The sequence below is a fragment of the Pollicipes pollicipes genome, unplaced genomic scaffold (assembly GCF_011947565.3).
Source record: "Pollicipes pollicipes isolate AB1234 unplaced genomic scaffold, Ppol_2.1 Scaffold_4740;HRSCAF=5597_pilon_pilon_pilon, whole genome shotgun sequence".
NCBI classification, from domain to species: domain Eukaryota; kingdom Metazoa; phylum Arthropoda; class Thecostraca; order Pollicipedomorpha; family Pollicipedidae; genus Pollicipes; species Pollicipes pollicipes.
In genome coordinates, this window is record NW_023596545.1 from 23,956,858 (window position 1) to 23,966,135 (window position 9,278).

A 9,278-nucleotide genomic window follows, 5' to 3' on the forward strand; every position below is an offset into this window, starting at 1 on the left:
TCTCGCGGATTTTTTCAGGAAGAACAGTTACGACTCCTTTGTTTGTCGAATCTCCACGCCATTAGTGTCATAAGTTCATTTGCCAGAAACGCTCCTGCAGAATATGATCGTAGCTGTCAGGAGGACAGAGGGAACAGTCTAAGCTATAGACACAATTTTATGTATTCCGTTAAAGTCGGAAGCAAGTTCATCTCACCTCCCCAATACCACAGATTTCACACCTCACACCGACCGCACACTAGCAGTGCGTCGCCGTTCCACATTGCCATGGAAACCACGCCAGCTGAGCTTTATCTTCGGAAAAACGTAGTGTGATCAACTGAGCAATAGTTGTTCCATACCATTACTAGATGGTTCTATATAAATACACACATATCTATCTATCTATCTATCTATCTATCTATCTATCTATCTATCTATCTATCTATATATATATATATATATATATATATATATATATATGATTAATTATTTCCGTGATATCCGCACGGAAGAGCGGGCCTTTCCTTTCAGGATAATATTAGGCAGCTAACAGCCCAGTTGCAGACCTAGCAGGTCTGCACCATACCAGTGTCGTGACAAGCTATTAATGTTGTTCTTCTGAATTTGTAGCGTTATTAACATTGAAGAACAGCAAATCTGATTTATGGTATATGAGGAGCAGCCTGAGCAGATAACCAGCAATATTCATGTTCTTAATTTTATTAATTTACATTAAGAACAGTATGCAATGCTGGACCTGAAAAAGTGGGGAGTGTAGGCAGCAACTGCTGTGAAGAAAACCTGCTAAGATTGTGGTTCTTGCTGGCTCCTGAACATGATTTTAGGATGGATCTTGGTTCCTGTTAAAATTGAATCTCCATCTTAAGCCTGAGCTGGATCTTGTTTCTTGCTGGATCACTACGCATATTCCATGCTGGATCTTGGTTCTTGCTGGTTCCTTTAACATAATTCCAGGCTGGATCTTGGTTCTTGTTGGGTCCCTATGTCCGATCCAAGCTGGATCTTGGTTCTTGCTGGATCTTTCGTCTTCATGTCAAGCGGGATCTTGGTTCTTGTTGGATCTTTTGGCTTATTATCAACCTGGATCCTGGTTCTTGCTGGATCTTTTCACTTATTGACAGATTGGTTCCTGGCTTCTTCCTGGTTCCGGAACCAGGAACCAGGAACCGGTTCCCGGGAAGCAATCTTGGGAACCAGGCACAAGTCTGGGCCAGAGTTGCAACGGGCAATGTGAGAGGCCCACAACAGTGATGCTCAGCCTCTTACCTCAAAGCCGCTGTCACTTTCAGCAGCAGAAGACCTCGGATGAATATTGAATGTGCGTCACTCCAACGTCCTCCCTTTACATTAGGAGCTGGAGCTCAGGCACCCATAAACAAGCTCCCTAGACCGGCAGGGCCTTTTAACTCTATTACGTTAAAAAGCTGACGATTATCTGCCTTCTTCTAGCCAGTCAGCTTTTCACAAGATGAGTACAATTGATAGCAGCCTACAGGCTTGCACTGGATCCATCAACGCGTGGCGAGCGTTCGTGCCCATCTGTCTCAAATGGCACGACGCTTTAAAACGCTGCGTAGCAAACTGATCATGTTCGTCGCAAGATGCCGCAGCCAGCTGCGATCCTTACGACTATTCATAAGGCAAGTTATTTGGTATTTTACACTGTTTGCATTGAGTAGAACTCATGTCGAACACAACGCTGGGACATATGCTCTGTTCTAGATATTGATATTTGTTCTACACAACCTCACTCTGCAGTTGTTAGCGAGCACAGATCAATACTAAGCTTTGAGTTTCGTTTGTCCGGGGCCATAAGTTGTAATATGGCTTGGTCTTCTGAAATTTGTTTGATTTTTGCAATTTTGTCACCAATTGGTTTGCAAAGTGTCAGTTTTTGTCACCGATCATGTCTCAAAAATCAGAATCTTTCTTGGATCCCGAGCTGCTCAACACATTTTGGTACCTAGGATTTTTGTAAGCGGGAGTAGTTTTTTGAAATATTTGCGGCACAACTGAACCTCTCATCCCCGATTTTTACCTAAGTTTGATCAGTTATTTTTCAGCCCAGCCTCATGCACATTCAAAAGCATGAACTGATGATGAAAACTCGCTTAAAGTGTTACCTTTTTAAGGATGCATTGTTGCATTGCATTATAGAGATTATGTATGACCTTAGGCTTAGAACAGGTATTCAGATTATGTAGGCACTTTGAAGACCAACCTAGTGTTTGACCTTGTTTAACCTTATTTGACCCGAAGGTAATAACCTAGGAACCTTTTTTAGGAATTATCCGTTTTGTTCGCCGACCTACAAAAAGACGTGCAATGTGCAATGTGCAATGATTCTAACATCTTAATGGCCGCGCTGTCTTAAGCTGTTTTTTAAGTTGGTATTTGTTGCACTATGCTGCATTGCTGAGTGTTTATTTTTCATGTGCTCCAAGTGCTGTGTACGCTCTCCGTAAAGGTGTGTTCCTTCTATGTAGGTTAACTGGGTCGCGAATTAAGCAGTCGGTCTTCAGTAATCTTTTCTAGCGCAATAAGGTCTTAGGCGAAAGTTGTACTTTCGTCACGTCAATAACATTTTGGGCATCTAATTCTTTGGCTTCAGCTCACTGTGATTTAGTTGCAAAAATCAATCAACCCATCCTAGTATATCTTGAGTTGTGTTTTCATTTCATACCGCTTCGGTAGTAGTCTGGTGATTTTATTGAAGCAAACCGGAGAGTAAATGCCATTGCAAGGTTAGCCAACACCAGCAGTCTAAGGTGGTGTCAGAGCCATCCAAATAATGACTGTTGACGGTTGTGAACTGACGTGACCGACGATCGTGAACCTGACGTGTCGCAGCCTGAGTCTGATACCGTGTATTCCCCAGAGTTGCGGTCGGATGCCCAATTTGTGAGAGGCATATTGGAAAAACGGAGCTTTTTCAGAGGCGTGCATTGCCAGATTACTGCTTAAAAATAGAAGCCGATGTTTGAATGGTGTATAATTTCGATTTCCGCAGATGTTACGACTAATTATCTGTCATGTTCGATGAAGACTTCAGATGTCCGGAGGTTGTTATGCATGATGCGCACGGAAGGTGAGGTAATACGTATAACAGTTGTCCTTACTTCAGTCCGATTCTTCTGGTCGTCAACAAATGGTGCAAGACGAGCCGTATAAGCTCGGTTTCGGAGCACGATTTGACGTGTTTTCCACCCGGCAGTCTTCTGATCTTTAACAAATGATCGTACAAGGCGAGCCGTATAAGCTCGGTTTCGGAACACGACTCGAAGTGTGTTCCACACGGCGGTCGGACGAGTCCACACAAGAGTCCAACACTTTACCTGGTGAGATAAATGGACAGCACGTGGACAGGACCTCGGTTCAACCAATGGACCTAGGCTTACTAAGTGGTGGTCCACATGGACAGCACGTGAACAGGGTCTCGGTCCAACCACTGGACTTGGGCTCGCTAACTGGTGATCCACGGAGACGGCAGCCAGATAGGACCCCGGTCCAACCACTGGAGTTGGGCTTACTGACTGGTGGTCTACAGGGACGGCAGCCGGATAGGACCCCGGTCCAACCACTGGACTTGGGCTTACTGACTGGTGATCTACCGGGACGACAGCCAGATAGGGCCCCGGTCCAACCGCTGGACTTGGGCTTACTAACTGGTGAGGACCCCGGTCCAACCACTGGGCTTGGGCTTACTAACTGGTGATCTACAGGGACGGCAGCCAGATAGGACCCCGGTCCAACCACTGGACTTGGGCTTACTGACTGGTGGTCTACAGGGACGGCAGCCGGATAGGACCCCGGTCCAACCTCTGGATTTGGGCTTACTAACTGCGTGGCTTAAGTCTGCGCTGTGATCAGCAGCTCTGACACCAGCCAGGGATATCGTCAGAAACGGGTCGCGGCCGGAGGGCAGGAGAGACCCGAGTGGCAATCTGTGGAAGGGGAGGCTCGCGCGAGGACACGCCCGGGACCCGCCCACCCGGCGACCTACTCTGCGTGGCCCCCCGACCCAGACGGAGGACGGAGGACGGCGCGGCGCGGGTCGGGGCAGGGGCCGCCAAGGTCACGCGGCGCCGTTGCCGGTCCTGGCCGGGCCTGTGCCGTGACGACAGGGCCAACGCACGCGAGGCGTGGTCGGCCGGCGGCTCGAGCGGCGCATCGCGCTGTGCCATTGCGTAACCAGTAACAGTCACCGTGCCTGACCGGCGGCGGCACCGACCGGGGCCGACACCTGTCCACGGCCGTCAGCTGGCCCGGTTGTTGTCAGCTTGGTGATAACGCAGATGTGAACACCAGTGTCAATGATTTACAGAAATGAGTCGGGACTACGTGAAAACGGGAGGAAACCGGTTTCTTACGGAGGACGGCATTCCGTGAGCAGGTTTACCTGCTTGTTACCCGGGCAGGGACCTGTCACTTTTCTTGACCTTCTCGAAATGATGAATTCAGACGATCAAGTTCGTTGACACCGTCGTAGCACATATGCACACTTGCATGCGCATAGTAGCACCTACTTGTACGTGTTAAGCAATTCAAAAACGAACAATTGGATTATGAGAACCGAGATCCATCGAACATGAATAACTTCTGTACCACTGCTATTGAACCAGGCGTCACTCCACGACGAATGGACAAGTAGATAGCACGGCAACTCCCTGAAATTGGACGAAAAACGCGCCAGTATATTAATTTCACGGCCAAAACACAATTCTGCAACCTTTAGAACCGTGTGGCGTACTGACTGGAGACAACAGCAGATGAAAATACGCGATGACGTCACGAAACTTAGTTTTCTTCTTGCCCTGGCGAAAACAGTTTGCGGAGTATAATGATTGGAAAAACTGCATGGGAAAGCCAAATACCTTTATCTGTCTGAAACAAGGGTTAATATAGCGTTTCAGGTTAGCTAGGTACTCACAGCGACCTAGTTAAGCCTTCCACGTAGTTTCTGAAAATGTGTTTCCTTCTATTTTCTTTAAGCTGCCATGTAATTCAACACCAAGATATTGCCGTGCAGACTGAACAAATACATCGATGGGATATCCTCTAGATCGGTCGCAAGTCGAATCTAAGGGTGACGGACCACGCCCGGCGTCACGGCATGGGTCGACGGACCGGTAGCGGCTGACCGGTCGTGATAGGGAGCTGTGACCATGGCTTTGAAACCACTTATTTCAATTTTAAAACCGGTCATTTTGACATCCTTCAGAAATTCTAGAACAGTGTCTGAATGACGGGTGCGTACTGATCGACCTCACGTACCTGCCACCCCTCACGAGTCGCAGAAATGTCGTGCGCCCCGAGGCCTCACAGCACATCGATAAGCATTGTGTGAAATTGAGCTGGAGCTCAATGTAAGAAAAAACGAAGAACTGGTCTAGAGTTAAACTATTTCTTTTTTAATTTCGAGCAGAGCGAAGTTCTGCCCTGGCTCGCTTGAAACCGTACACGTGTAATTCGATACAGCACTCATCCTATTCCAAGCCAGATTCTAACAGACCAGGCCGTGGCCCAAAGGAAAGTCAGTGAGATAAGAGTCCTTTTTCCAGGGGGTCAGGGAAATGCAGGCCTCCAGTTTTGGCCGTTTCTAGCATGTGCTGTCAGGTAATGCTCCGTGAAAAAATCGGTTGAAATCGGTTAAAAGAGAATAAAGTAGAATTGCTTGCGCGACGGAACGATATCACGGCTAGTGGGGTGCAAACCACTTACCATCATCACGAATAAGATTTATTTACTTGTTAAGCTGTTACACATATGCAGAATTTCGGCACCAGCCCGAAGGCATTTGCAGAGCCGTTTGACCAAGAGCATAAAGCATCTAGCAGGAGTATGCGCAAAATCACGGACAGCTCTCTAGAGAACTCCTCTCTAAACGTTTCATGATAAATTGGGAGTAAGTCGATACGGCTTGCCATAAAAAAGGCATTCGCGGTCACGAATATTAATACAATCCTGTCAACAAGCGGGAATGTTGAAGCCACGGAATCTATGAACACAAGCTCCGGATCAACAGCAGGTTCGAGCTTAGCCAAGGGGGTACAAGCCCGGATTCAAGCCCACATCATGGGCTCGCCTCAATGTTTATCTCGGGCTGGATCATGAGTGCAGGCCCGGATTATAAGTTCGCGATTCATGCCTGGTTCGTGATCATGATTCTCGCAATCATAATAACAAGGCGCACACGCAGTAGCCTCCAAGGCGAGAACATTTTTACGTCTGTTCATGTGAGAGCAGCTATTTTCTTTGTCCATGCAAATGCGCGACAGGTGGGACGAGCCCCCCCCCCCCCCCACGTGTCTGCGTGTGTTAATCGGTACAGTAATGATTATGGTGGTATTTGTGTGCGGGACTTGAGCGGATACCGACTTAACAATATAATTGCATTCGTGGCATGCTTCAAAGCGGCTTATGACCTCATCAGCACAATTACCTGCATCATCAGTGATGGTTTAAGTCATTCAACAGCCGTAGCAAACACGCGCCAGGAAAAGATACTACACATGCCGAAAAGATTCCACCAAGTACAACACAAATTCATTGTTTTGCCTATTACTGCCTGAAACAATAAAAACACATGTAACTTTTCAAGTGTATGCCACAGCACTGAGAATTTAAGCCTTTGATGTTATTGCACGTCCTCGAAAATTTTCATGGGGACTGCCCGGGGGTCCAAAGTCTGATATAAAATATGGCAGCAACGGCGCACATTTTACGACTAGCCATAGGGTTCCCATGTTAAAATGCTCTTCTTCAGGCCCACGGGTTTCTAAATCTTAAACACATATATTCACAAAAAGTGCATAGAAATGAAGCTTGAACAATCCTCTTTTAATTTCCGGGATCAAAAGTGTGCGCCGTGCCACTCCTTTTCGAGTCATCAGGGGAAGCGTAGACCCATGCAGGCGCCGCGATGTCTAGGCGTGGGATCGAACCCCGTTGCCGCCAACTCTTTTAGCAGAGTTGGGATGGAACACGGGGTGAATACGGTCACTGGATGGCAGTAGAACTATCGAGTGCAACGATATTCTGATTTATATATATATATATATATATATATATATATATATATAATGTGTAACTTGAAGATGCAGCTGTTGGACTGTGAAACATGCCGCGGGTTTTTGCAAGAAATGCATATGAGGTATTTTTATATACATGATATCTGCTTCACAAGTGTTATGTAACCGCCAGGTTAGAGGCAACAGCCAATGGCTGTGGTACATACCATTGCTGTGCCTGACGCATGGAACCTATCGCGACGGCAGCGGTCCAAAGCTGGCCGTCCAACGCGTCCAGAGGTAGGACCAAGCACTGTGCTAGGTGCCTAAGTTGTGATGCTGTCGGCCACTGCTGTGCAGGGCCGGCATTGCCGCCTCAGGATCAGCACAGCAACGATGGCACAGTAGCATTGCAAGCACGTCTGATTGGGAGGCATTTGTGCTTAAAAGCAGGATGGTAAACATTTTAACGATAATTGCCATGATGGCGGGCTGGTGCAGCACAGTGGCCCTAAAATGTAAAAAATTGAAACACTTCTCTGATTGATCCTGAATAGCTTGGACATCTAACAGACCAATGGCCTAAGTGGCCATGCTCCCCCAAATTATATGCAGGAAGGTTTTTTTGTGTATGGAGAATACAAACGTACTATCAATGGCTTCACTGAATAACTGAACCTGAAAAGCTAGCTTCTATATCACAAAACGTGCACGATGAACATTTGGAGCTTTGATATAATAACACAAATTTTTATTTCCCTCACATAGCCTTGTAATTTATAACTTAAACTTCCATCCATTGATCCCAGGGTAGAAAAAGTACACCAAAGCAGCCGGCGTGGAATGGGCAGCTTAGACAGATTCAGAAGATGCATCGTTATCAGAAACATGCGCAGCATTCGCTCAAGGCAATAAGAGCACTGAATGAACCGTAGATTGCCCCAAACCATGCCCGAGCTATTAACATTCTTATTCAAATGCGATATCCAGTGTTGATATAATATTTCTGTAACATCTTTTACTCAACATTTACTTGCATTGTTACAAGGAAATTGGGTTGATATAAATTATGCAGTGATGTTGTGTAACAGGCATACTTGTGCCTGGTTCCCAATATTTTTTCCCAGGAACCGGTTCCCGGTTCCTGGTTCCGGAGCCAGAAAGAGCTCAGGAACCAGTCTGGCAATAAGTTGAAAGATCTAGCAAGAACCAGGATCCAGCTTGACAATAAGCCGAAAGATCCAGCAAGAACCAGGATCCAGCTTGACAATAAGCCAAAAGATCCAACAAGAACCAAGACCCAGCTTGATATGAAGACGAAAGATCCAGCAAGAACCAAGACCCAGCCTGGAATATGCATAGTGATCCAACAAGAACCAAGATCTAGCTCAGGCTTAAGATGGATATTCAATTTCAGCAAGAACCAAGATCCATTCTAAGATTATGTCTAGGAGCCAGCAAGACCCAGAATCTTACCAGGAGTTCTTCACAGCAGTTGCTGCTTACACTCCCCACTTTTTCAGGTCCAGCAATGTATGCTGTTCTTAACGTAAATTAATAAAATTAAGTCTATGAACATGGCTAGTTATCTGCTCAGTTATCAGTTCCTCATATACCATAAAACGAATTTGCTCTCCTTCAATGTCAATATTAACAACACTACAAAATCAGAAGAACAATATCAATAACTTGTCACGATACAGGTATGATGCAGACCTGCTAGGCCTGCAACTGGGCTGTTGACTGCCTAACGTCATCTTGAAAGGAAAGGCCCACTTTTCCGTGCGTGTATCACAGAAGCTGAACAAAAAAACATTAAAAAGCATTCAGAATTGATAAGAATCAGACAGATCTTGGTGAACAACGGTTTTTCAAATTGCGATGTTGAAAACGAGATACACCGGCATGTGACAAGACACTTTGACGGCAAACCAAGACAAGACATCCAACCAAACGTCAGACTGCATTATCTAAATCAAATGGCATCTGCCTACAAATAAGGCGAAAAAGCTTTACGGGAAATCATCTCTGGATATGTTAAATGCAAAAACGACCACAAAATAGACATCGTCATTTATTATCTTAATAAGAAACTATCTAACTTTCTTTTGAGAAACAGACCATACAAACCCGACAAACTAAAACGCACCAATGTAGTGTATAAATTCAAATGCAACATCGAAGGCTGCAAACTTCGTTCTATACGACCACATTGGTGAGACCACAACGACACTCTCACGACGCCTGACAATGTACTTACGGGGC